The 24,619-nt window shown below is 40.2% G+C and overlaps 1 protein-coding gene and 1 long non-coding RNA gene across 2 annotated transcripts in view; one reads left to right on the forward strand and one right to left on the reverse strand.

The window, feature by feature from the left end:
- DAB1 (DAB adaptor protein 1) overlaps window positions 1-24,619 on the forward strand; it is a 1,277,266-nt gene that overhangs the window by 49,378 nt on the left and 1,203,269 nt on the right. The window lies entirely within an intron of this gene.
- LOC108532930 (uncharacterized) overlaps window positions 7,668-24,619 on the reverse strand; it is a 21,872-nt gene continuing 4,920 nt past the window's right edge. Inside the window, exons 2-3 of the long non-coding RNA XR_001886594.1 lie at window positions 10,771-11,009; window positions 7,668-8,093 (exon numbers count right to left, since the gene is read on the reverse strand). This is a non-coding gene — a long non-coding RNA (uncharacterized LOC108532930). The remainder of the gene's footprint in view (window positions 8,094-10,770; window positions 11,010-24,619) is intronic.

Raw genomic sequence — 24,619 nt, forward strand, 5'->3', positions numbered from 1 at the left:
ACCATTATTCTAAGTGAAGCAACTCAGGAATGGAAAACCAGACGTTGTATGTTCTCAATTATAAGTGGGAACTAAGCTATGAGGACGCAAAGGCATAACAATGATACAATGGACTTTGGAGACTTGGGGAGAAAGGTGTCAGGGGTGAGGGATAAAAACAATATACATTGAGTACAGTGTACACTGCTCAGGTGATGGGTGCACCAAAATCTCAGAAATCTCAACTGAAGAACTTATCCATGTAACCAGACAACACCTGTTCCCCCAAAACCCATTAAATTAATTTTTTTTAAATGCTAAAAACGGAAAAGAAATTTTAACTCTAAAACTTAGCCTGAGATTGAATTTGAGTTCCACTACTGATATGGTTTGGCTGTGTCCCCACCCAAATCTCATCTTGAACTGTAGTTCCCATAATCCCCATGTGTCATGAGAGGGACCCAGTGGGAGGTAATTGAATCATGGGGGCAGTTACCTTTATGCTGTTCATGCGATAGTGAGTTCTCATGAGATCTGATGGTTTTATAAGGGACTTTCCCCTCACCTTTGCTCTACACTCCTCCTTGCTGCCACCATGTGAAGGAGGACATGTTCACTTCCCCTTCCACCATGATTGTAAGTTTCCTGAGGCCTCCCCAGTCCTGAGGAACTGTGAGTCAATTAAATCTCTTTCCTTTATAAATTACTCAGCCTCAGGTGTGGCCCTCTAGCGGTGTGAGAACAAACTAATACAACTACTTACTAACTTTGTGATCTTGGGGAAGTTACAGACTCTCTAAGATTGCATTTTTTCATGAAATATGTCTTTTCAGGACAGATATTAATATTAGTAAGGAACTCTGTGTTGACTACCTATATCAAAACATGTATATACCACATTAAAAGTATTTGCAAGACCTCAAGTAATCAACCATTTCAGGTTGCCCAGCACTGAGGGGATTTCTGGAATGTGTGGCTTCCACTATTAAAACGAGGACAGTCACAGGTAAACCAGGATGGCTGATCACAGTTGCCCTCACTGGGCCATAAATAACTTAAAAGTAGGGACTCTGACTTCTAGGCTTTATATTCCCAATGCTGAACACATTGCTTTCTAAGCAGCAACTTACAGTAGAAGGAGTAGGGTTAATGGGCATGCATCACCTAGGGAACTTCCTATTTTCCCAACCACGCATAGATGTTTTCCTACCCTGGAGATTCCTTCATACTTCTACTCTAACCTCCATCCTCACTACATTTGAAAACCACTGTATCAGTTAGCTATTTCTGCATAACAAGCCACTCCAAAACTTAGTATTTTATAGCAGCAGATATTTAACTCGCTAATTACAGTGTGAATTAACTGGAGGGCTTGACTCATGTAGGATGGTTTTCCTTGAGTATCTGCAGGGTTAGTTGGCAAGTCAGCTGAATTTTCTAATCTTGCCTGGGTGCTAGCAGATGTTTGGAGCCTCAGCTGAGATGAATTGGCTCCCCAAGCTCTGCTTTATGTGGCCCCTTCATCCTCCACTAGGCTGGTCCAGGCTTGTTCTCATGTGGAGGCAGGGTGCTGAGAGAGCAGAAGTGTGCAGGGCCTCTAGGCTAAAAACAGCCCCACCATCACTTCTGTTGCATATGGTTGGCCAATTAAAGGCACAAAGCCAGCCCAGATATGAGGAAAAGAGAAATAGATGTCACTGTTTGAGCTGCAAAATCACATAGCAAAGAGCATAACTTCATGGAAAACTGTAAGGATTGTGGCCATGTTTACAATCTTTCACAACTGCTAACCTAATGCAAAGCAATGCTCAATAAAAGCTTAAACTCAGAGTAGTTGTTGTAAGTCAAATAATTATCAGGTACCTACTCTATATCTGGAAGTGTGTTCTTCACTACTCTAAAAACAGCAAGATCTGGGAAGGTATGTTATCTAGAAATTGAGGGAAGCTTGTGCAGCAGGTAGATGTATTATTTGTGGGAGGTTATAACATAGTGGTAGTACAATGGTAAAGCATTCTCACTGGGAAGTGTGAAAGGAAAATAAATCTCAGGACCGCCAAATCACTAAGCCAAAGGGAATAGTCAGGCTGGGAATTGCTTAGAGCAAACCTGCCTCCCATTCTATTCCTTAAAAAAAATAGCAACTAAGATTAAAAATAGCTACATACTCCTCCCAGTGAATTTTCTTGTGGACAAAGGACAGACAAAACTCATTCATCCCTCTGCTCACTGAGATAAATGCATATCTGATTGCCTAATCAGAAACTCAAAAAAATGCAATCTACCTGTGACCTGGAAGCTTCCTCCCAACTTAGAGTTGTCCCGCCTTTCTGGACAGAACCAGTGTATATCTTATATATATTGGTTGGTGTCTCGTGTCTCTTTAAAATGAATAAAACCAAGCTGTGCCTTGACCACCCTGTGCACATGTCATTGAACCTCCTGAGACTGTCTCATGGTTGCGTGTCCTTAACTTTGGGAAAATAAACTTCCTAAATTGACTGAAAACTATCTCAGATACTTAGGGTTCACAGAAGTAATATATACAAATAAAACCATAATGATTAAAAAAGTTTCAGGATTCTAGCATATGCTGCTTGGCTGCAGAGCTGTGAACCTGGGATTGGGGCCAGGAAGTCTCCTGTGTAATTCTACTTGCTGTGTGACCTCGAGCAAGTGGCTTCAACCACTTTGACTTCAGTTACCTCATCAGTGAAATGGATACTATTATTATAATATTATAGTTCTCATATATATTACACAGCTGCTAGCAGACTAATACTATCACACATGTAACACAAGCTGATGTTAGTTATTAATATTATCATGGTAAACATTAGATTTTCATGGTTCATAGGAACTCTTAGTTGGAATTACGTCATGATGGCTTATATACAGCTTCTCTGTTTTTATGAGCACATTTTGTAGACAGGTGTAGCAGATGCCGTTGGTGCCTCATTCCTATGCTGTAATGCTGGCAAAGGCTTCTTGATGCATTGGCCTGCAAATACAGCAGGCTGGAAGTTTGTGCATGGGAATTAATGTCCCCCAGGAGGAGCCTTCAAAACTACAAAAGGAATTGATGGACAAATACCTCAGCTTCTTCATTGCCTGGGTGAGACAACTCTGAAGAACTTTCTTGATTCTCTCCTGGGGGTTCTGATAGGATTGAGCTGCAGCTGCCCACAGAGCTAATCTGCGTATAATCACCCCGATATTGGGCTTCTGCCCTTCCACGCCTCACTTCTCTACCCACTACTGGTGCTTCTGGGGAATATCTCCCAAGTAAGCCACTTAGATTAAAATTTTTGTTCCATAACACAGTAGGGACTGTGTCTGATTCATTTCTGAATACTAGCATTTTGATGCAGTGGGCACAGATGCATGTTTGCGAAAGGAAATTTGAATTTAAGTTCTACCCTCTGGGGCTCTGACAAATAAGTTGATGCTATTACTTTCATGACAGTTCTTTGTGCCAATGTAGCTTTTATTTAACTCCCTCTCAACCAACCGAATCTTATTCTCCAAAAGCTGCATTTCCAATTCTTTCACACTTTTCTCTCATGACTTGGTTTCAGATTTTCTCTGTATCCTAGATTCACATAGATGTGTTCACATAGATGTGATCAAAAAATGGTGGTTCAAAACTGAACCATGTAATGAACTTGATGCTTGCTCTGTGGCCAGGTAGTGGGGTAATTATTATAGGTAATGTCTTAAGTCCTTAGTTCAGTTAGATACATGGCCATGTTCTAATGCCACTGGCTAAACCCTTGAGTTGTTCTCAAATGCCTTCTGTATGCATGCTCTTTGACCTCAAGATGTAATATTCATTTAGCTATTTGTTCAATAAATATTCACCAGTGAATGTCTACTATATGCCAGGCTTTGAGTTCTGGTCTTATAAAACTGAAGACAAATGCCTGCATTTATTTATTTATTTATTTATTTATTTATTTATTTATTTATTTATTTTTGCAGTTGCAAGATTTAATAGAGTGAAATAGAGTGAAAACAGAGCTCCCATACAAAGGGAGGGGACCCAAAGGGGGTTTCCATTGCTGGCTCCAATGCCTGGGTTTATATCCCGATCCTTGTCCCTCCCACTGAGCTCTCAGGCAATAGATGATTGGCTATTTCTTTACCTCCTGTTTTTGCCTAATTAGCATTTTAGTGAGCTCTCTGATTGGTCAGGTGTGAGCTAAGTTGCAAGCCTCATGGGCATTTAAAAAGCTCTACATAGTCAACTGGGAGCCACAATAAACACATAATACATCATTTTAGACTGAGAGAGACATGCAAAAATATCATTGCAGTGCAGTGTGATCAATGTTATATGACATAGCAGCAGTTCTCATAATGCTTTCCTTGGACCTGCAGCATCAGCACCACCAGAAAACTTGGGAATGCAGGCCCCACCCATTCAGATCTACTAAATCAGAAACTCTGAATCTGGGGCCAGCAATCTGTGTTTTAACAAGTCTCCCAGTGATTTTCATGCTCCCTAAAGTTTGCGAACCACTATGACACTAAGAAAGAAGTAGAGGATTTTGTGGCTGAAAATAGAAGAGTTGACATACATCTCAGTGTGTGTTTATGTATATGGAGACAGTTGGGTGAATATGGGAAGAGGGAAGAGAAATCAAGGAAGGCTTCCTGGATTAGGGAACCCTGAAGTAAGTCTTAAAGGAGAAATATGAGGGTGTTGTCTATGTCTTGGTTTGGTGCAAACCCATCCTGAGATGACCTAAATAATTTAAAGCCTAGATATTCCTAATGGTGAGTCCAAAACAGATAAAATGTTTGATCACAATTGTGTCTTGGTTGAAGACAAATCATTACTTAAAGAGTTTATAATCATAGAATGGGAAATTTAAGGAACATATGGCAGAAAAACCTTAGTTCTATCAAAGCATGCACTGGGGGTTCTGTTAAGTGATGCTGCTCTCTTCCCCTTACCCCTTTTCTGCATCATGATTTTAAACTCTTAAGGGCAGGATCTTCGTGACCTGATTTTCCCTTTTTAAATAGCCAAGACTCCAGCACAATGCTCAGTTCATAGTGCTCTAAAAGTATTTCTCCACTTGATTTCCCAGGAACAAATGGTGCAAAGCAGGTTGTCTGTGCTCTTTTCTTTTGGCCCATGTGGCACTAAGCACTTGGTTTAAGTGATTGTAAATGAAAATGACTGAGTTTAATCGAACAGATGTTTTGCTGTCACAGAGACATAACCTACCTGTGGAGAATGATTTGGAGGTGTGGGTGTTACATGTTGTTTTTGGTGGTCCCTAGAGTCTCAAGTACACATATCGACAAAGCAACCCCTTAGTGCAGGTGATTTTTATTGTTATAGAATAATATAAAGTATAATTAGCTTGTACAAATGATAGTAATTCCTAATGCCTGTGTAGTGTTTTCTGTTTTACAAAACACTTTCGTGTCCATTAACTCATGTGATTCTCACAACTTTGTGAAACAGAAATTGACAGGTATTATTAGAATTCTTATTTTTTAGGTGGGGAAGCCATGAACCAGTGTAGCATCACTTCTGCTGTGCTCTGTTAGTCAAAGCAGTCACAGACCAGCCCAGCTTCAAGAGGAGGAGAAATAAATCCTACCTCTCAGGAGAATGTCAAAAAAGTTGCACCATCTTTAATTTCCTACAGTGACCTTGGCACTTTATCTTGCTGAGCCTCAGTTTTGTCTGTGAAGTGCAAATAATACCTACATCATAAGGGTTGTGATAGGTACTCAGTGGCAATTACTGTCTTAAACCAATGGAGAAGTCATTTGATTTATTTTCACAAGGGACAACTGATCATAACATATGGCTATTTGGAAAGACATTCAATTAAAGTGAGAAGGCATTATTAAGTAACTACTTTGACTGTTGTGAGGTCTTAAATGCTATCATCTAATTTCCAGATTGTCCTTTTTTGATCTTTAAAGCTAACACTTATAAAGTGTTTTCTATGTGTCAAGCAGTGTTTTAGGTTCTTATGTTTATGAACTTGTTTAATCTTCACAACCATTCTGTGAGGTTGGTGGGATTGTTGTCATCCCCATTTCACCGTTGAGTAAACTGAGGCATAGAGGGGCTGAGGAGCTTGCTCAAGTGAATGATAGAAGCAGAACTGGGCAGGTTGGATGTTGGTATAGAGGCTGTGCTCCTCACTGCCATACTCTGCTACCTATCAGGTTTGTTACCTGTACATCAAGTCCCTCTTCCCATTTCAGGGTGGGGGTACTTACCATGAAAACAAATAATTAAAGCACAATTTGTCCCATATTTTAAAATGGGGTGAATTTGGACTTCCCCATGAAATGTTGAGAAAATGTTTAAAGATTGAGAAATTTGAGAAAGCAGGAGGTCAGATATCAGCTCAAAGTCCTCATGGAATTCTGCCAGGAGTCCCCCAGTGCTTGCTGAAAGGTAACTGTCTTTTTTCTGCAAACTTCCTCTGGGACTGCAGCTAACAGTGGACACAGAATGTTGAACAGACTCTCTGTGAAACTCTGAGACTTGGGGTCCTTCATCTACTTTTAAGTATACATTTGTCAGCTTCCAAAATTATAGACATCCTTGACAGTGTTTCCTAATATTTTCTCCCCATGGGGTGAGGCAGTTGAATTATTCATCATTTCTGTTTATGGACCTTCGGTATTCAGCAAAGCAGAGGCAAAAATTTAGAAATAACACTATGTCAAGAGATCAGTATTCTGAAAGGGCACTGGTCAAGTGGAATTTCTTATTTGCTGCCTGAATCTTCAGAGGAGACAACTGAATTAATTAATAAAACAAAATACCAGCACTTTGGGAGGCCGAGGCAGGCAGATCACGAGGTCAGATCGAGACCATCCTGGCTAACACAGTGAAACCCTGTCTCTACTAAAATTACAAAAAATTAGCCGGGCATGGTGGCGGGCGCCTGTAGTTCCAGCTACCCGGGAGGCGGAGCTTGCAGTGAGCCGAGATTGCGCCACTGCACTGCAACCTGGGCGACAGAGCGAGACTCCATCTCAAAAACAAACAAAACAAACAAACGAAAATAGACTACATTATTCATAGGTAGTGACTGGTGCTGAGGAAGTCCATATCTCTAGTAAAGATGAAACCAAGCTAATTGGAAAAGAAATTGGCAAAATTCTAAATTACAGCCTCTGTTGCTAGTTGTGGTCATTGTTTGAGTTGTGCTAATTATAGTTAATTTAAACAACTCATATTTGGTTGCACATGTCAGTAGGTGAATATATTAGTGGAGCTTGGTTCTTAGGGTGAAATGCTTAATTTGCTGGCTAACAACACATTTCATTCACTCATTGCCACTGAAGAACCTGCCACTTAAAGTGAAAACAATGCAAAAAAATATAATCAATTGAATTACACCTTCCAGATATGCCAAGTGTTTTTAGTGCTACAGTCAGCATTTTACCTTACTTGAGTGATTTATATAATCATGATAATTTGGTAAGAGTAGAGGCACATACCATTCTGCCTTGTTGTCTCCTTACCTTCAAACCCACATTTGGTGAAAGGAGGCAGATGGCATAAGGTAATGAAGATTCTTGGATAAGTAATCTATGTGAAAGAAGTAATAAATTATCTTGCAAAGGCAAATAACTGGCTAAACCAGGGAGCAAAAAAGGCAATAATTTATTAGATTTGGAAAGGACAACTAAGAGAGGAGGTGAGCGGGTGGACAAAAGAATGGCATGGGAGTTAGAAGTAGGTTCCAGTTACAGCTCTGCCAATATTTATCTGGGTGACCTTGGGCAAATTCATATAAGGGAGTTGATTGGACTTGGTGGTCTTCAAGTGCTTTTTCATCTCTCCTAATGCCGTCATTTTGAGTCTCAGCAACAGTTCGAGTCCCTGAGAGATGGTCATTTGGTCACTCCTCGAATACTTTTCAAATGTGTCAGGAGTTGCCAGTGCTCACCAGTGTCTGTGGTCCCCACTGCGTTCAGGCACAGCTAAACTTAATTTCTAAGTCTCTGTTTATGTCTCTGTTGGTCTGAGTTCTGACCATTGGAATATGAGTGGAAGTGATGTCCAAATTCCAGGCCTGGCATATAGAAGCTCCACTTCAACCCCTGCTCTCGCTGTCATTTGGCTGAAAGAAAAGCACTCCTAGGGCTTAGAGGAGGACAGTGCCATAACCTGGAAGAAACTTGGGTCTGTGCATGACTGAGTGGAGCAGAGTTTTCTCCATTCCACTGACTTGCATTCTATTGTGAGACATGAACAAGAAATAATATTTTGTGGTGTGAAGCCATTGAAAATTCAAGGTTGTGTGTTGTAGCAGTCAATCTATCCTAATTAATGTAAGGTGATGAGAAACTCATGACTTTAAGAGGCAATTCTAATTACAGTAAATTCCTTCTTGATAACAATACTATTTTCTTTTAAATATAATTTAAAAATATACTATTAGTTGTAGTAGTAGCATTATAGTAAATATTTAAATGATATGTCAGGTACTGTTCTACGAAGTAGACGTTGTTAAACTAATTTAATCCTCAGAACAATCCTATAGGCTGTTCTCCTAATTTTACAATAAAGGAACTAAAAACAGAGAGATTAAGTAATTTGCCCACGGTTACAAAGCTAGTACAGATCATAAGTTTATTTTACTAGAATTTTATGAAATTATACAGGTCCAACATTGTTATTCCTTCCAATTTATGAATGAGGAATATATAAACTAGAGTTCTTCTTATTGGAAGTTTTAAGAAACCCGACTGAAATTGACTTAAGCCAAAATGGTAATGAAGAGTTCACATAACTAAAAAGCCAGTCAGGACCTTAAAAGACATCATCAGGACCAGTCTTTTTCACATTCTTGGCTCACCTGTTTTCAGGCTGCCCCTTTCCGTAGCTTCTTATAGGATCAGTAAGACTGCAGGCAGTTCCAGTACATTTTGTTTTGTTTTGTTTTTTGTTTTTGTTTCCTGTTTTTGTTTTTTTGAGACTGAGTCTTGGTCTGCCACCCAGTCTGGTGTACAGTGGTACACTCTTGGCTCACTGCAACCTCTGCCTCCCAGGTTCAAGCAATTCTTCTGCATCAGCCTCCCCAGTAGCTGGGACTATAGGCATGCACCACTGTGCTCAGCTAATTTTTTGTATTTTTAGTAGAGATGAGGTTTCACCATGTTGGCCAGGCTGGTCCCGAACTCTTGACCTCAGGTGATCCGCCTCGGCCTCCCAAAGTGCTGGGATTACAGGTGTCAGCCACTGAGCATGGCCATCCAGCATGTATCCTTTAAATTCATCCAAGCTAGCAGAAATAAGAGAGCTTTTGACTTTCCTACAGTACAAACGAAAGTTTTGCCTCTCAATGGATTGAGTCTTGCCCTTAATCCTGAACCAATCACTATAGCCAAGGAATTGTAATCCCTAATTGGACAGGCTGAGTCACACGTCTAATCTTGGAGTCAAAGATCTGAATCAATTCTATCAGAAATACATGACTGATAATATAGAAGAGGTTGGTTATGAGAGGAAAATGTACTGAGGTACCAAAGGAAGGCATGAACATTGGGCAGCCAACATGTAGTTAATGACCTTTATTGGAGCCCAAGTCCCAGAGAGGTTCAGGAACTTCCCTAAAGTCATACAACTAATGATCTTGATGACACAGCCTATCCACAGTGAATCTGTCTTATTCACCTTTGCCTATCTGCTACCTGGCCCAGCCACTTTTTGAATGAAAAAAGGAATGAATATTACATGATTAAGACTTACACCCATGTCTTCTGACTTTGTACCTTAATACTCTTTCCATTGGCTATTTCCAGGGCTGCACGGTACCCCTTACACTATGTGTGAAGATTAATGAGCAATTGTTGTTTGCTATAAAAGGTGGCTTTGAGTTCCTCAAGGGATATGCTGCTATGATGCTGGAACAACTCCCTGTACTCTGACTTTCTCTCCTCTGGATGCACTGTCACTACTTCTTGATGAACTCTATCAGCAATGATAAGGGATTCAGTGAAATGATGGCATGTCTGCTTAGTCCTGTCTACCATGATATGATGCTGGCAGATCCTTCTTTAAAGAGTCACTTCGTAACTGATACTGTTGGAACTGTCAACTATTGTACTTGGGAATCTCAATCAAACTTGTGATGATGGGAATAGATTTACATTTACAGCTTTCAAGTAAAAAGCAGTATTAATGCATTCATGTTGAATTAACATTATGCCTGGGGTTCAATTTCCAAGTGAGATTTTGCTAGACAGTTATTTTCTCAGAAGCTAGTAAGTATAAACTAAGGAATAGGTACAACTGAAATGTAGTTTTGAATTTTGCTAAGGCCTTGATTATGCTTATGCTTCTCTTGCATGTTCTATCTCTGTCCTCAAAAAAAAAAAAAAAAAAAAAAAAAAGTGTAACTCTCGCTGGTCATGGTGGCTCATGCCTGTAATCCCAGCACTTTGGGAGGCTGAGGCGGGTGGATCACAAGGTCAAGAGATTGAGACCATCCTGGCCAACATGGTGAAACCTCATCTCTACTAAAAATATAAAAAAATTAGCTGGACATGGTGGCGTGCCCCTGTAGCCCCAGCCACTCGGGAGGCTGAGGCAGGAGAATTGCTTGAGCCTGGGAGGCGAAGGTTACAGTGAGCCAAGATGGCACCACTGCACTCCAATCTGATGACAGAGTGAGACTCCGTCTTAAAAAAAAAAAAAAAGTGTAACTCTTCTACTTAGTGTTTGTTTCTTCTAATACCATAAAGAGAAAATGGCTATCTCAGATCCAGTCTATGACCAGGTCTAGTCTATTTTACCTTTTGCATATCTGTTATATCCATCTTCTATTCTATTTAATTCTCACTGTACTGGTCCAGGCTTTCAATAGATCTTGTCAGGGTTTATTGTGGTTTAATATAATAAAACCTCACTTTTCATTCATGTTGTAGGCCACTGAAGCTTGCAGGGGGTTTCTGCTCCATATTATCATTCAGGGACCCAGGTTCCTCCTGTTGTATGACTCACCATCATCTAGCAGCATCTCCTCTGCATATAGCTAGAAGATAAGAAATAGAGACTGTAAGATCAAGGGAGGTTATCAGAATATGGACCTAGAAGAAATTTGCATAATTCCCATCCTCATTTTATTAAGACTAAGTCACATGGGCTTCACCTAAAGGGAAGCTGAAACATGTAGTGTAGCTGTGTGCATAGGAGGAAAAGGAATCTTCTTTGCCATATCTAGTGATATGGTTTGGCTCTTTGTCACACCCAAATCTCATCTCAAATTGTAATCCCCATATGTCAGGGAGGAACCTGGTGGGAGATGATTGGATCATGGGGGTGGTTTCCCCCATGCTGTTGTCGTGGTAGTAAGGGAGTTCCCATGAGATCTAATGGTTTATAAGTGGCAGTTTTCCCTGTGCTCTCTCCTCTCTCCTGCTGCCTAATGAATAAGCCACTTGCTTTTCCTTTACCTTCTGCTATGATTGTAAGTTTCCTGAGGCCTCCTATCCAGCCATGTGGGACTGTGAATCAATTAACCTCTTTCCTTTAAAAATTACCAGGTCTCTGACAGTTCTTTATAGTAGTGTGAAAATGGATTAATATACCTGGAATATTATAGTAGTCTCCAAGATAACTGTTCCCATAGCTTACAGTCTTGCCATACTGTCACCAGAAGTAAACGAAGTGTATTTGTCATCTTGCTGTTTTCCAACTATTTCAGTAGCTGCTTAGCTTATAAGAGAAAACTCAAGTTATATAGTAGGACATGCAGAAGCCTTCTCAATCTTGCCCTGCTTCTCCAGTCTGTTTCCTCCGAGGACCCTTCCTCATACTCGGTGCTCCAACTTTTCTAAATTTCTTATGACTCCAGAACACACAAGGCTGCTTTTTCACCTCCTGCATTTACACATGCTACTCCCTAGGCTTGCAATACCTTTCTCAGCTTGCATTCCCGTCTGCTGGTTGAATAGCTGTCTATATCTTTTGAGATTCAACTCAGTTCCTCTGTGAAGACTTTTACAGTACTCCCTGACCCTAGGTAGAAGTAACCACTCATGCCTTTGCTTTTTCTCTGAGCCCAAAGCTCTATGACACACATACTACAGTTTAGGGGCTGGAGAGAATAATTCTTTTTTTTTTTTTTTTTTTTTTTTTTTTTTGAGACTGAGTCTCGCGCTATCACCCAGGCTGAGTGCAGTGGCACGATCTTGGCTCACTGCAAGCTCTGCCTCCTGGGTTCACGCCATTCTCCTGCCTCAGCCTCCTGAGTAGCTGGTACTACAGGCGCCTGCCACCATGCCTGGTTAATTTTTAGTAGAGATGGGGTTTCACCGTGTTAGCCAGGATGGTCTCAATCTCCTGACCTTGTGATCTGCCCACCTTGGCCTCCCAAAGTGCTGAGATTATAGGCATGAGCCACCACGCCCAGCCAAGAATAATTCTTAAGAGTAAAGGAGTCAGATAGTTTTCTGAGTTTGATTAAAATTTCAACTTCACTGCATGCTAGCTTTATGAGCTTGGGTAAGTCACTAAACACTTATAAGCTTTATTGTGTTCATGTCAATAGATATAGCAGTAATATTTCCAGTTAGGGCTATTGTAAAATTTGAATAAAATAATATGGTTTTGTGCTTGGCACATAACACATACTCAATAAATGTTAGCTCTTACTATCGCTGTTATTCCATACGTGTTGCACTTTATTGACTCTAAGTAACTTGAACACAGGCACTGTATCTTCTTACTCATATTTGGTATATTCCAGTTCGGAATCATATCCTTAGAATATGTTGTTGAATAGATGAGTAAGTTAATGAATGAGTTATGCTAGTGTCCCACAAATTACCTGTATTTTAAGGAAGATAAATATCTCCAGAGAACTCTCAGTGAATAACAGGTGTGTCCTTTGTCCTGTGTGTCTGTTCTTAAATCTTTCCTTTTTTCTCTATCCCTTCTTCTTCCCATTTTTTTTTGTCAGACCTCTATTCCTTCAAAACATTGTCCTCTCTGTGTCACTTTGTCTTTGTGCCTCTGTGTCTTTGCACTCATTGTGCCCATCTCTGCAATTCTATCGTCTACTTCTGGTATCAAATTCTTGCTCATCCTTACGTCAGTTATATTTCTTCTGGAGCTGTCTTGATTTCCACCCCTCTTCCTCAAAGTACCTCTTGTTGCATTCATTTTATAGGCTCAACAAATACAACAGCCATCATACTTGGAACACATGCCATATGCTAGGCAGTGAGATAAGCAGTGCATGATCTCTCTCTCTCTCTCTCCTTTCCTGGTGGCCCTTGTAAGTTTCCTTTTGATATTTGTGCCCTTTTCTTATCTCTCCCACTAGAAGGTAGGATTCTTGAAACAAGATTCAAGCGTGAATCAAAATTGTGTTCTTCCTGATGTCTTTGAGTTAGGCTATTCAATAGTTGAAGGAAAGACAAAGACATAGAAAGTATATCATTTCCTCTTGATCCTAGAAAAGGATCAAGAGACTAGTATGGCCACAGGTTGAACAGTATTCTAGGCTGTGCCTGGACAATAATCAGAATGTATTGCAATTTAATATTATCTTCCAACACTCAGATTCTTAGGGCTCTGTCTGCAACAACACCATGGCTAGCTAGAATGATACCATGGAAAGTTGAGAAGGATGAATGGAGTTGGAGTTATCCAATTTGAAGAATGAAAGGTTGCAGGAAGCTGATACACAGAACCTATAAAAGGGCCATTTAGCACAGAAAGGGTTAGTCAGCAGTCAGCGGCAGAGTGGATTTAGGTTATAAATAAGAGAGTTTCTTTCACATGACCACCTTTTGACTTATTGAGAAATATTTTACTATGTATATCTTGAAAAGTAGTACAAATATTAATCTTTCCAGAAGTGTTAAAATATCCTCATACTCACAGGCTGAAGAATGTGCTAGATAAGTTTTAAAAATTGAGGACAAGATATTTTACATCTCAACTTGTTTTATGAGAATGAGAACTAACATTTATTGAGCCAGGTATGAAACTATTACTTTTATAGATTATCACATTTAATGTTCATAATAACTATGTTCATGATAATGTAAATATTTCTATTTTATAGGCTCAGAGAGGCCAGCTGAAATATCAAATATCACATAGGTAAACAGTGCTGGAGTCAGAATTTGAACTCGGGTCCTATCTGAATGTGAAGCTACTGTCTCTGAATGTATGCACTTCCCTTAACTGGAATGCTGTCTTTCAGTCTGAGAAGTAAATTAAAACAAAAACATTTTTTCAGATGTCCCAGTTGAATGACTGTGAGGCATTTAATACAGATACAGATTCAGACAGAGATATGTGCATATGACTAATCTCTAACTTCTGCTCCAGCAGCAAATTCTTTATCCAATGTCTTCTTCTTCCCTTTGTTCATTTATTGTAGTGGCTGGAGCAGACCCTTTGAATTTGGTTCTTGTGTTACTAGCTATGTAACTTTGGCTATGTTACTTAGTTACTTTACCTCTTTGTAACTCTGTTTTTTTGTTTGTTTGTTTGTTTTTTAGACGGAGTTTCGCTTTTGTTGCCCAGGCTGCAGTGCAATGGTGCAATCTTGGCTCACTGCAACCTCTGCCTCCCTGTTTCAAGCGATTCTCCTGCCTCAGCCTCCCAAGCAGTAGGCATTACAGGCACGTGCCACCACACCTGGCTAATTTTTATATTATTAGTAGAGATGGGGTTTCACCATGTTGCCTAGGATGGTCTCGAACTCCTGATTTCAGGTGATCCACCCACCTCAGCCTCCCAAAGTGCTGGGATTACAGGTGTGAGCCACCATGCCCTGCCATAACTTAGTTTTATTGTTTGTAAATAAAGATAGTAATAGTACTTATTTCATAGAATTGTTGTGAGGATTAAAAAAGGTAAAGTGTAGTTGGACACATAGTAGACAGTACTGTCTTAGTCTGTTTTGTGTTGCTACAAAGGACTAACAGAGGCTAGGTAATTTATAAAGAAAAGAGGTTTCTTTGGCAGGGTGCTACAGGCTGTACAAGAAGCATGGCACTGGCATCTGCTTCAGGTGAGGTCCACAGGCTGCTTCCATTCATAGCAGAAGGCAAAGGGGAACCAGCACGTGCAGAAATCACATGGTGAGAACAGAAGCAAAAGACTGAGAAAGGACCAGGTTCTTTTAAACAATCAGCTCTCAAAGGAACAGTGAGACTTACTCACTTCCCCCTCCCAGGGAAGGCGCTAATCTATTCATGAGAGATCTTCCCCCACGACCCAAACACCCTCCCATTAAGCCCCACCTCCAATATTAGTGACCAAATTTCAACATGAGATTTGGTGGGGAAAACAAGCCATATTCAAACCATAGCAAATAATAAATGTTAGATATTAATTTTAAAAAGAAATTTAATTGTGGTAAAATACAAATAACACAAAATTTACCATCCTAATCATTTCTAAGTGTACATTCACATTGTTTTGTTCATTACCACCCTCCATCCACAGAAGTCTTTTCCTCTGTAAAACAGAAACTCTGTACTTATTTAAAAATACTATTTAATCTAGCAATCCCACTACTGGGTGTATACCCAAAGGGAGGGAAATAATTATATCAAAGAGATACCTACACTTGTATATTTATTGCAGCACTATTCACAATAGCAAAATATGGAATCAAACCAAATGTTCATCAATGAAGTATTGTATAAAGAAAATGTGAGATACATATATATACATACACACACATATATACATACACACATACACACAAACATATACACACACACACACACACACACACACACACACACAGAATACTATTCAGCCACAAAACAAATGAAATCATGTATTTTGCAGCAACATGGATGGAACTGGAGACCATTATCCTACGTGAAATAACTCAGAAACAGAAAGTCAGATACTCCATGTTCTCACTTATAACTTGGAGATAACAGTGATACACATGAACACATAGAGTAGAATAATAGACATAGAAGACTATGAAAGATGGAAGGGTGGGAGGGAGGTGAGGGTTGACAAATTAACTATTGTGTACAGTGTTTGCTATTCAAGTGATGGGTTCATTAAAAGCCCAGATTTTACCGCTAGGCAATATATGCATGTAAGGAATCTGCATTTGCACCCCCTAAATATATCAAATTAAAAATAATTTAAATCCACCTCCCCATTCCTAGCCCTGCCAGCCCCTGGCAACCACCATTCTATCTTCTTTCTCTTTCTATCTCTAGGAATTTGACTATTCTAGGTACCTTCTATATCTGGAATCATGCAGTATTTTTCCTTAGCTATTGATTCTTAGGAGTCGGACCATCTAAGTGCAGTCTTACCTCCTTGGCTTCCTAGCTGTGTGCCTTTGAGAAAGAATTTTCCTTTTAAATGCCTGAGGTCCTTCATCTGTAAAATGGGAATAATAATACTCCCTTTCAGCTGGTTTTGCAAAGCAAAGGTGGTGTTAGACATGAAAATACTTGTGTTCTCCACAGTGTTATTTTTATTACAGGTGGTCACATATTTATGCATTAATTAATTTGTTCCTCCACCCATCACAACATTCATTCCTTTAATAAACTTTAACAAGATCCTTCTATGTACCAGCCTCTGTGCTAGGCACCTGGGAAGACACAAAGATAAAGACTCTACTCTCAACACTTCACAGACAAGTTAAGAGGCAAAGGAGACACAGATCCACAGCAGCCAGTGGGTGTTGTATGCGCTATATGCACAGAACTAAGGTCTCAGTCCAGTGGTGGTTCAAAGGGGAAACAAACTTTTAAATGGAGTGGCTCCTCAACTGCAAAGCATCGTTTTGGAGGGAGCCCTGAATGGGCTCCAGAAGACCTGTGTTCCCCAGCTTCACAGTTAGCCAGTCTAGTGACCTGGGACAGTACTGTTCCCCTCTCTGGCCCTCAGCTTGCACTCAGGGAATAGTTTTCCAGTTGAGTTCACTGGTGTGCTGGAATTCAGTGGTCCAGGATTCTTTCCTTCACTACTCTGTTTATATTATTGGGATTCCAATTGAAAAAAAGGAAAATGTTCCACTGCTTTAAAAGTTTGCAACTAGAGATGTACCTTTGGGCAAGGTACCTAATTTTTCTAAACCTCCATTTCCTCACCTGTAAAATGGGAATAATAACAGTACTTACCTTAAGAAAGTTATTGTAAGAACTAAATGTGTTTATAGTCATAGTAAGTACTCAGTAAATATTAGCTAATATTATTGTCATTATTATTTGGAAAACTCTGGCTAAGAGGATCTCTCAGTCCTGTCCTGTGATGACCTGGGTCTTACACCATCCTCCATGTATCTAATATTTCTCTTTGCTTTCCAACCTCAAACTCCTTGATTTCCCTCTCACATTTCACATATACTCAGGCCTTGGACCCTTGGCTTCCCACATTCTTCTGTGGGTTATTGTTGATAACCTGGGCTGGGGACTGTGAGAGCCCAGTGGGGCCTGGGTGTCTCGGCGTGTGTCCCCTTTCCTCCGCCTGTGCAGGAAGTTGAGTTTTCCTCCCTCCCCAGTCCCACAGTCTCATCAGCTAGAACATGGTCCTCTGCCTTGGAATAGTCAACTTGCTCAGTAAGTGAACTAATTACACTGACTGCACTTCTCTTTTGTTCCCCAATCTTGCCGATTTGCTATTTATAGCATTTCCAAAGATGTTTCCTGGCAGTGTCCCTTTTCTTTTGCCTCAAAGACATGACACAGAGTGTAAAAACAGCTATAACAGAGCCCCAGAGGCTCTGGCTCCTGAGCACTTTTGGATAGAGAGTGCTAGATCTTATTTATTTATTTTTTAACCTGATATTTTCCCAGCAAGGAGACAATGGATGGTAATCAGGCTCTTTCTACTTGGAGTGGTTTGTTTAAAGAAAGAAGAATTCAGAAAAGGAGACACAGAGAGAGAACCCGTGGCCAACATCCATGCAGTGTACCTGGCTGACTGCGAGCAGGAAACTAGTCAGAGTATAACCTATTTGACATAAAAATTAGAGAAGTGGGGATAGGCTAGACCACTGCCTGGATGGGAAGGTGAGCTGGTTCACCACGTGGGACAGGTGTTGTCAGTGTCAGGAACCCCACAGCAGCCCCTTGAAACACAGACTGGTGTAGTACAGTCAGTCAGGGGTTTCTTTCTCCATCTTAGACCCAACGTGAGAACAGCAAGATTCTTTCTTTTATCTGGCATATATTAGTCAGGAAAGAGTACTGAATTTAGAGTCCTTTGCACTGGGTTCAGATTCTAGATCCAGTGGTCATCAGGCTGTAAGGTACCTGGAAATCACCAGGGAAACCTGTAAAAATGCCCCACTCCCAGATGTTCTAATCCAGCATTAGCTGACCTGGGTCTCAGAAAGCAGAAGCTGAGGCAAAAGCTTACAAATCCTGCTACCTTACTGTCGACTAAAGTCCAAAGAAATACCAGGAGGGGAAGAGGGAGTGAGGAAAGGAAAAAGGAGGACAAAGACAAGGGTGTGCCATTGAGCTGGCTACTACTTCATGTCAGGTGAAGCCAATTTCTCACAAGACTGTCTTCCGATAGCCCATGGGCCACTGTGCCTCAGGATGGTCAGAGCAGGGGAGGAAGGGAGAGGAATTGATTCATCTCCCATTCCCGTGGGTTAAAGGCTTGCCCCATGGAGCATTTACTTGTTTGTACTTCCAGATTGAAAATGCATGTTGCCAAGTCTGTGACTTCTTGTGCCTCAGCCAAGGTAGTAAGGACAAGAGATAAGGGCACAGGCCATTGGTGTGACTAAAGCACTGTCAGGTTGCATGCATTGGAAGGCAGTGGGGACCTGCAACCAGTGGGCAGGACTGGTTGTCAGAGGGATGCTGGAGTGGAACAGAGGGCCAGGCAAAGCTAAGTGCATCTTGAGTGGCACATCAGAGGTGACTGGTTAAACCCTAAATGATAGCAATGAGCGTGGTTTGGGGAATGTACTTTGAGAAACTCATGCTAGACAGAAGGACCTTTCACAAACCACTTAACTTCTCTGCATACCGGTTTCATCATTTGTAAAATTAATAGAATGACATTTAAACTCACTTTCCTGAATATAAAATTAAATAAATCTTATGGAAAAACTACTTAAATGACACCCAGGCTGTACAAATCTGGACTGCTATTTTGCATTGGAACAGCCGAAGGATGGCTAGGAATAAAAACATCCTTTCCTGCTTTCAGTAACATTCACAGAGTTGAAGAAGCTTGTGGTTGATAAGTTTGAACATTGTAATTAACCAAATATGACAAAGCTGAATTTTGTGGAAAGCAAGCAAGCAATCCATGAAATAGTTAACACATTTTAAAGGTTAATTTTGTGCTAAAATGCTGGGGGAGTGCAAAGGCAAATAAAATAGTGCTCTATGGACATGTAAAAAAAACAATGGCAATTTGGGAATTGTATTTCTGTTTACCCTTCTAATTATAAGGCTAATTAAACCCTGATTAATGGCTGTGGTGTATAAATACTTTTGCTGTGCTTGGTTCCCTTGTGGAACATTCAAGACCCATGAAATTCAGGTACACAAGCAAACTTCCATTTACTGGAGGCTCAGCTACCTTCAGCTTTGGTCATACAAGTGTAAACAGAGAAGAACAAAACATAACCAGTGAGTTACCTCCTTTCCTAGTCTTTGATGGTGACAAGTATACATAACCACCACCATCAATTTCTAGCAAGTTCTGATATTACTGAATGAATTACAAGTTGTTAAAACATCATGGCTTGATTGTTTATTTTTGAACCATAACATTTCCACTAATGAGGCTCTTTTATCTTTGGACAACTGAATCTTCCAGTGATCACCTGTAATGCATCAAATCCTAGCTCCATGATTATAAACATGGGATCTTAGTATTAGACAGGCCTTAGCAGTTATATGATTTAACTTCCACTCAGAGTAGGAACATGCTATTTTAGATGAATGTTTACAGTGTTGGGAAACTCAGTACCTGAACACTCAGTCACTTCTCTTAGGGGAGAACGCTCATTAATATAGTATGTTGTGAATTCTAAACGATAGTCCAAAGTGGAGATTTTGGACCAAGTCATACATTAAATCCATTATCTATCAAACATTTTCTGTAAAGAACTGAGTAGCAAATATTTTAGGCTTTGAATACTAGCCACATATGATCTCTGTCACATATTCTTTGTTTTTTGTTTTATTTTACACACTATAAAATGTAAAACTGGCTGGGTATGGTGACTCATACCTGTAATCCCAGCACTTTGGGAAGCCAAGGCAGGTGGAGAACTCTGCTAAATACATGTGTCTGGGTATATTTAGATTTGCATATATTTTATATATGTGTTGTTATTATTTTGAGAAAGAGTCTCACTCTGTCACCCAGGCTGGAATGCAATGGCATGATCTCAGCTCACTGCAACCTCCGCCTCCCAGGTTTAAGCAATTCTCATGCCTCAGCCTCCAAAGTAGCTGTGATTACAGGTCAGGAGTTCGAGACCAGTCTGGCCAATGTGGTGAAACCCCTTCTGTACTAAAAATACAAAAATTAACTGGGCATGGTGGCAGGCTCCTGTAATCCCAGCTACTCAGGAGACTGAGGCAGGAGAATTGCTTGAACGTGGGAGGTAGAGGATGCAGTGAGCTGAGACCACTGGACTGCACTCCAGCCTGGGTATAAGAGTGAGACTCTGTCTCAACAAAAGAAAAACAAAACAAAACAAAAAACAGGCCAGTTACGGTGGCTCATGCCTGTAATCCCAGCACTTTGGGAGGCCAAGGCAGGTGGATCACTTGAGGTCAGGAGTTCAAGAACAACCTGACCAACATGGTGAAACCCTATTTCTACTAAAAATACAAAAATTAGCTGGTGTGGTGGCGCACGCCTGTAATCACAGCTACTTTGGAGGCTGAGGCATGAGCACTGCTTGAACCTGGGAGGTGGAGGTTGCAATGAGCTGAGATCATGCCATTGCACTCCAGCCTGGGTGACAGAGTGAGACTCTTTCTCAAAATAATAACAACACATATATAAAATATATGCAAATCTAAATATACCCAGACACATGTATTTAGCAGAGTTCTCCACCTGCCTTGGCTTCCCAAAGTGCTGGGATTACAGGTATGAGTCACCATACCCAGCCAGTTTTTACATTTTTATAGTGTGTAAAATAAAACAAAAAACAAAGAATATGTGACAGAGATCATATGTGGCTAGTATTCAAAGCCTAAAATATTTGCTACTCAGTTCTTTACAGAAAATGTTTGATAGATAATGGATTTAATGTATGACTTGGTCCAAAATCTCCACTTTGGACTATCGTTTAGAATTCACAACATACTATATTAATGAGCGTTCTCCCCTAAGAGAAGTGACTGAGTGTTCAGGTACTGAGTTTCCCAACACTGTAAACATTCATCTAAAATAGCATGTTCCTACTCTGAGTGGAAGTTAAATCATATAACTGCTAAGGCCTGTCTAATACTAAGATCCCATGTTTATAATCATGGAGCTAGGATTTGATGCATTNAGTAGCATGATCTAGCTCACTACAACCTGAACTCTGAGGCTCAAGTAATCTTCCCACTTCAACTTCCTGAGTAACTGGGACTACAAATGCACACCTATGAGCCTGGCAAGTTTATTTTTTACTTTTACTTTTTTTTTTTTTTTTTTTTTTTTTGTAGAGTTAAGGTCTTCCTTTGGTGTCCAGGCTGGTCTTGAATTCCTGGCTTCAAGCAATCCTCCTGCCTCAGCCTCCCAAAGTGCCAGGATTACAAGCATGAGCCACCATGCCTGGCTGGAGTCAGATTAAAGTGGATTAATCTTTCATTACCATCACTGACTATATTTGGGAGGCAGGACAGCTTATTTAATCTCTTTGAGCCTCTGTAATAATCCATGAAGTTGGGTTATATGTGCAGTGGCAGATTGCAGAAATAATCCTAATGCTTCTCCCTTCCTTTCTGTGTTCACACTTTTTGCCCTGTAATTTAGTAGTGCTATCTCACTCTGATCCTGTATGCTCTAGCCAACAGGATATTAGCAAAAGTGATACAAGCAGAGGCTTAAGTAATGCTAGTGTGTTTCCAGTTGTACTCTTGGTCCTCTGCCATGGTCATGAAAACAAACTTGGTCTAGCTTGTTGGAAGATGAGAAAGACATAGAGAGGAGGAAACTTGGCCCAGTTGCCTCAGCCAAAGCCAGCCTAGGTTATCCAACATCCAGTTAATGCTCAGACGTATGAGGAGGTCCAGGATAAGCCAGAAGAACCATGTAGATGACTCTTAAACTAAATAATTTACTGAGTTTTAGGGTTGTTTGTTACTTAGCATTATTGCAAAAAAATAAAACTAATACAGATGCCTGCCACAGAGTTGTTTTGAGAATTAAATAACAACTCCCTTTCCTAGATTTTCTGCAATGTATTCATCTTTAAAAAGAAAAAAAAGTTATTGAACATAATTTTCTACCATTTGTCTAACCTTTAGAATTTATTAGTTACCTTTACTTTTATTAATAAAATAACTGCTATTCCCAGGCTTCTTGGTTGCAGATGACAATGCAACAATTTAAGCAAAAAGTAATCAATTAAAGAGTATGAATTGGCTCACGAAATCTCAGAAAGAGGCAGAGAATCAGGCTTGGATGCTATACCATTAACAATACTGTGGGCAAGAAAAGCTTCCATTCATTCTGTAGCCCCACGTTAGTGAAAAATCTCTTGCCCTTGATGCTTGCTGTTTGATCTCTGCTGCACTCAGGCTTGAAGCCATGAACTCTATCTCCACTGCTCTAGAAGAACCAGAAGTCTTACTAGTGATCCTGCCAGAATATTTGCTCTCCCTGGGTGGCCACTTCCTCATGATAGTTTCTGTTTAGAAGTCTTGTGTGGCTGTGTATAAATGGAGAAAATTATGTCACATCACCATACCCTTTCTGGAAGAAAGTTCAGGAAATGTAGTTTTGCTGTTAGAACAGAAGGTAAGTTAGAAGATTAAAATGGGTACTGGATGAGGCAAACTACAGTATCAACTACACAACTTTAGGGCCAAGGGCCCTATCCACATGCCACAGATGAGCAATCGGAGGTTCAGAGAAACTCAATGACTTGCCCAAGGTCATATAGATTGTAGACAGCAGTACCACCTTAACACACGTTTTTAGATATTAGGAGCTTCATTACTTCTATAACACAACAACTTCCCCTATCTGTTTGAGGGTGGCCTATTTAGGCATAGACGATATTGCTGGCTGGGGAGGTGAGGGGAACAGCTACTTGGTCTGAGCTTCCAGGAGACTACTAAAGTTCCAGCATGAAGCCACTTTGCCAGAAGTCGTGGCAGAGGGATATCATATATTAAAGATTCAAAGTCTTTAAAAACAAAACCAAACCTATGGTGGGCTTCAGGAATCAGCATGAAATGAGACCTTATAACTAACCCAGATGTCTAATCAGGAAAGCCTTCCAGGTTTCTGAACTGTCAATAGGGCTTCAGGCTAGGATTCCCTCTGGGTGACCACAACTTGACATGGCAGTATGATGCTTGCCCAGCATGTATTTGCTGCAGGCCCTACAGATATGTCAGGAAAATACTGCTGGGGGTCCCATTTGTGTACGTTTCATCAGCACAGAGCTGAAAACTTCAGATGCCTGCAGATAATGAGACCATAAACCCATGACATCTTATCCATCCTTCTCTTGCTTCCCTCTCATTTTTAGACCAGAGGAAGGGTTACCTTGGAGACAGATTGATGAGTAGGACCCAGACTGGAATATGCTGATTGAGTAGAAATTCTCATCAGGCTAGTAGTGGTTTCGCTTATATTATTCTAATGAATAGAAAAGATAACTGAGTTTTTTGTTTTGTTTTGTTTTTGCAGAATGTGGGATAAGGGTATTTATCCAGCTGAGAAAACAGTAAGGAGTCTTTCCCACTCTTCAGTGTAACATGTTGATTTGAGTGCAGTCTGCTCTTCCTCATGCTAGACATGGCTGCTCTCTTTGACTGTTCCCTTAGACACGTATTCAGCCATATCAATCTCTTGTATCCATGCCTGAGCTTTTAAGAGCTCAACCAATGTATCCTTCAGAGTGGCAAAATGCATTCTGAATTAGAGTAAAAGGCTTTTCATTTATTCTTTGAGTCACATTATACACAACAAAGAACAACTGACTTATTTCTAAATGTCATCTAGCAAAACATCTGCTACCCAAGGAAAATATGGACCCCCCCCGCCGAACATGAGCTTACGTTTGCACCTGTTGTGAACATCTAGTGATTTCTTAGAATTCATGTTCCAGCCAATTGGCAGGAGGCACATCAGATTGGATTAAAGAACAGAACACTGTTTTAGCTGATTCCACTGCATTTCAAATGGTTTGTACTAAGTAGCTTTTCCATGTATTTGGATAGTGTACCTGAAGACCAGAGACATTTACTTTTCCATTTTATTGGTTATCATCATCATTCAAAACAAGAAAATTGAATAGGAGGCAGAATGGTCCAGCTGAAAGAGGTTTGATTTAAAATACAGGGAGTGGGAGATATCATCCTAGGTATTAGGACTGCTTATTTTCCTAAAATCTAATCAAATCAATTAAGAGATTAGAGGTAGGAAAGATATCTATAATATCAATTAAGAGATTAGAGGTAGGAAAATACATATTATATATTATTA

The sequence above is a fragment of the Rhinopithecus bieti genome, unplaced genomic scaffold, assembly GCF_001698545.2.
Source record: "Rhinopithecus bieti isolate Rb0 unplaced genomic scaffold, ASM169854v2 scaffold_6380, whole genome shotgun sequence".
NCBI classification, from domain to species: Eukaryota; Metazoa; Chordata; class Mammalia; order Primates; family Cercopithecidae; genus Rhinopithecus; species Rhinopithecus bieti.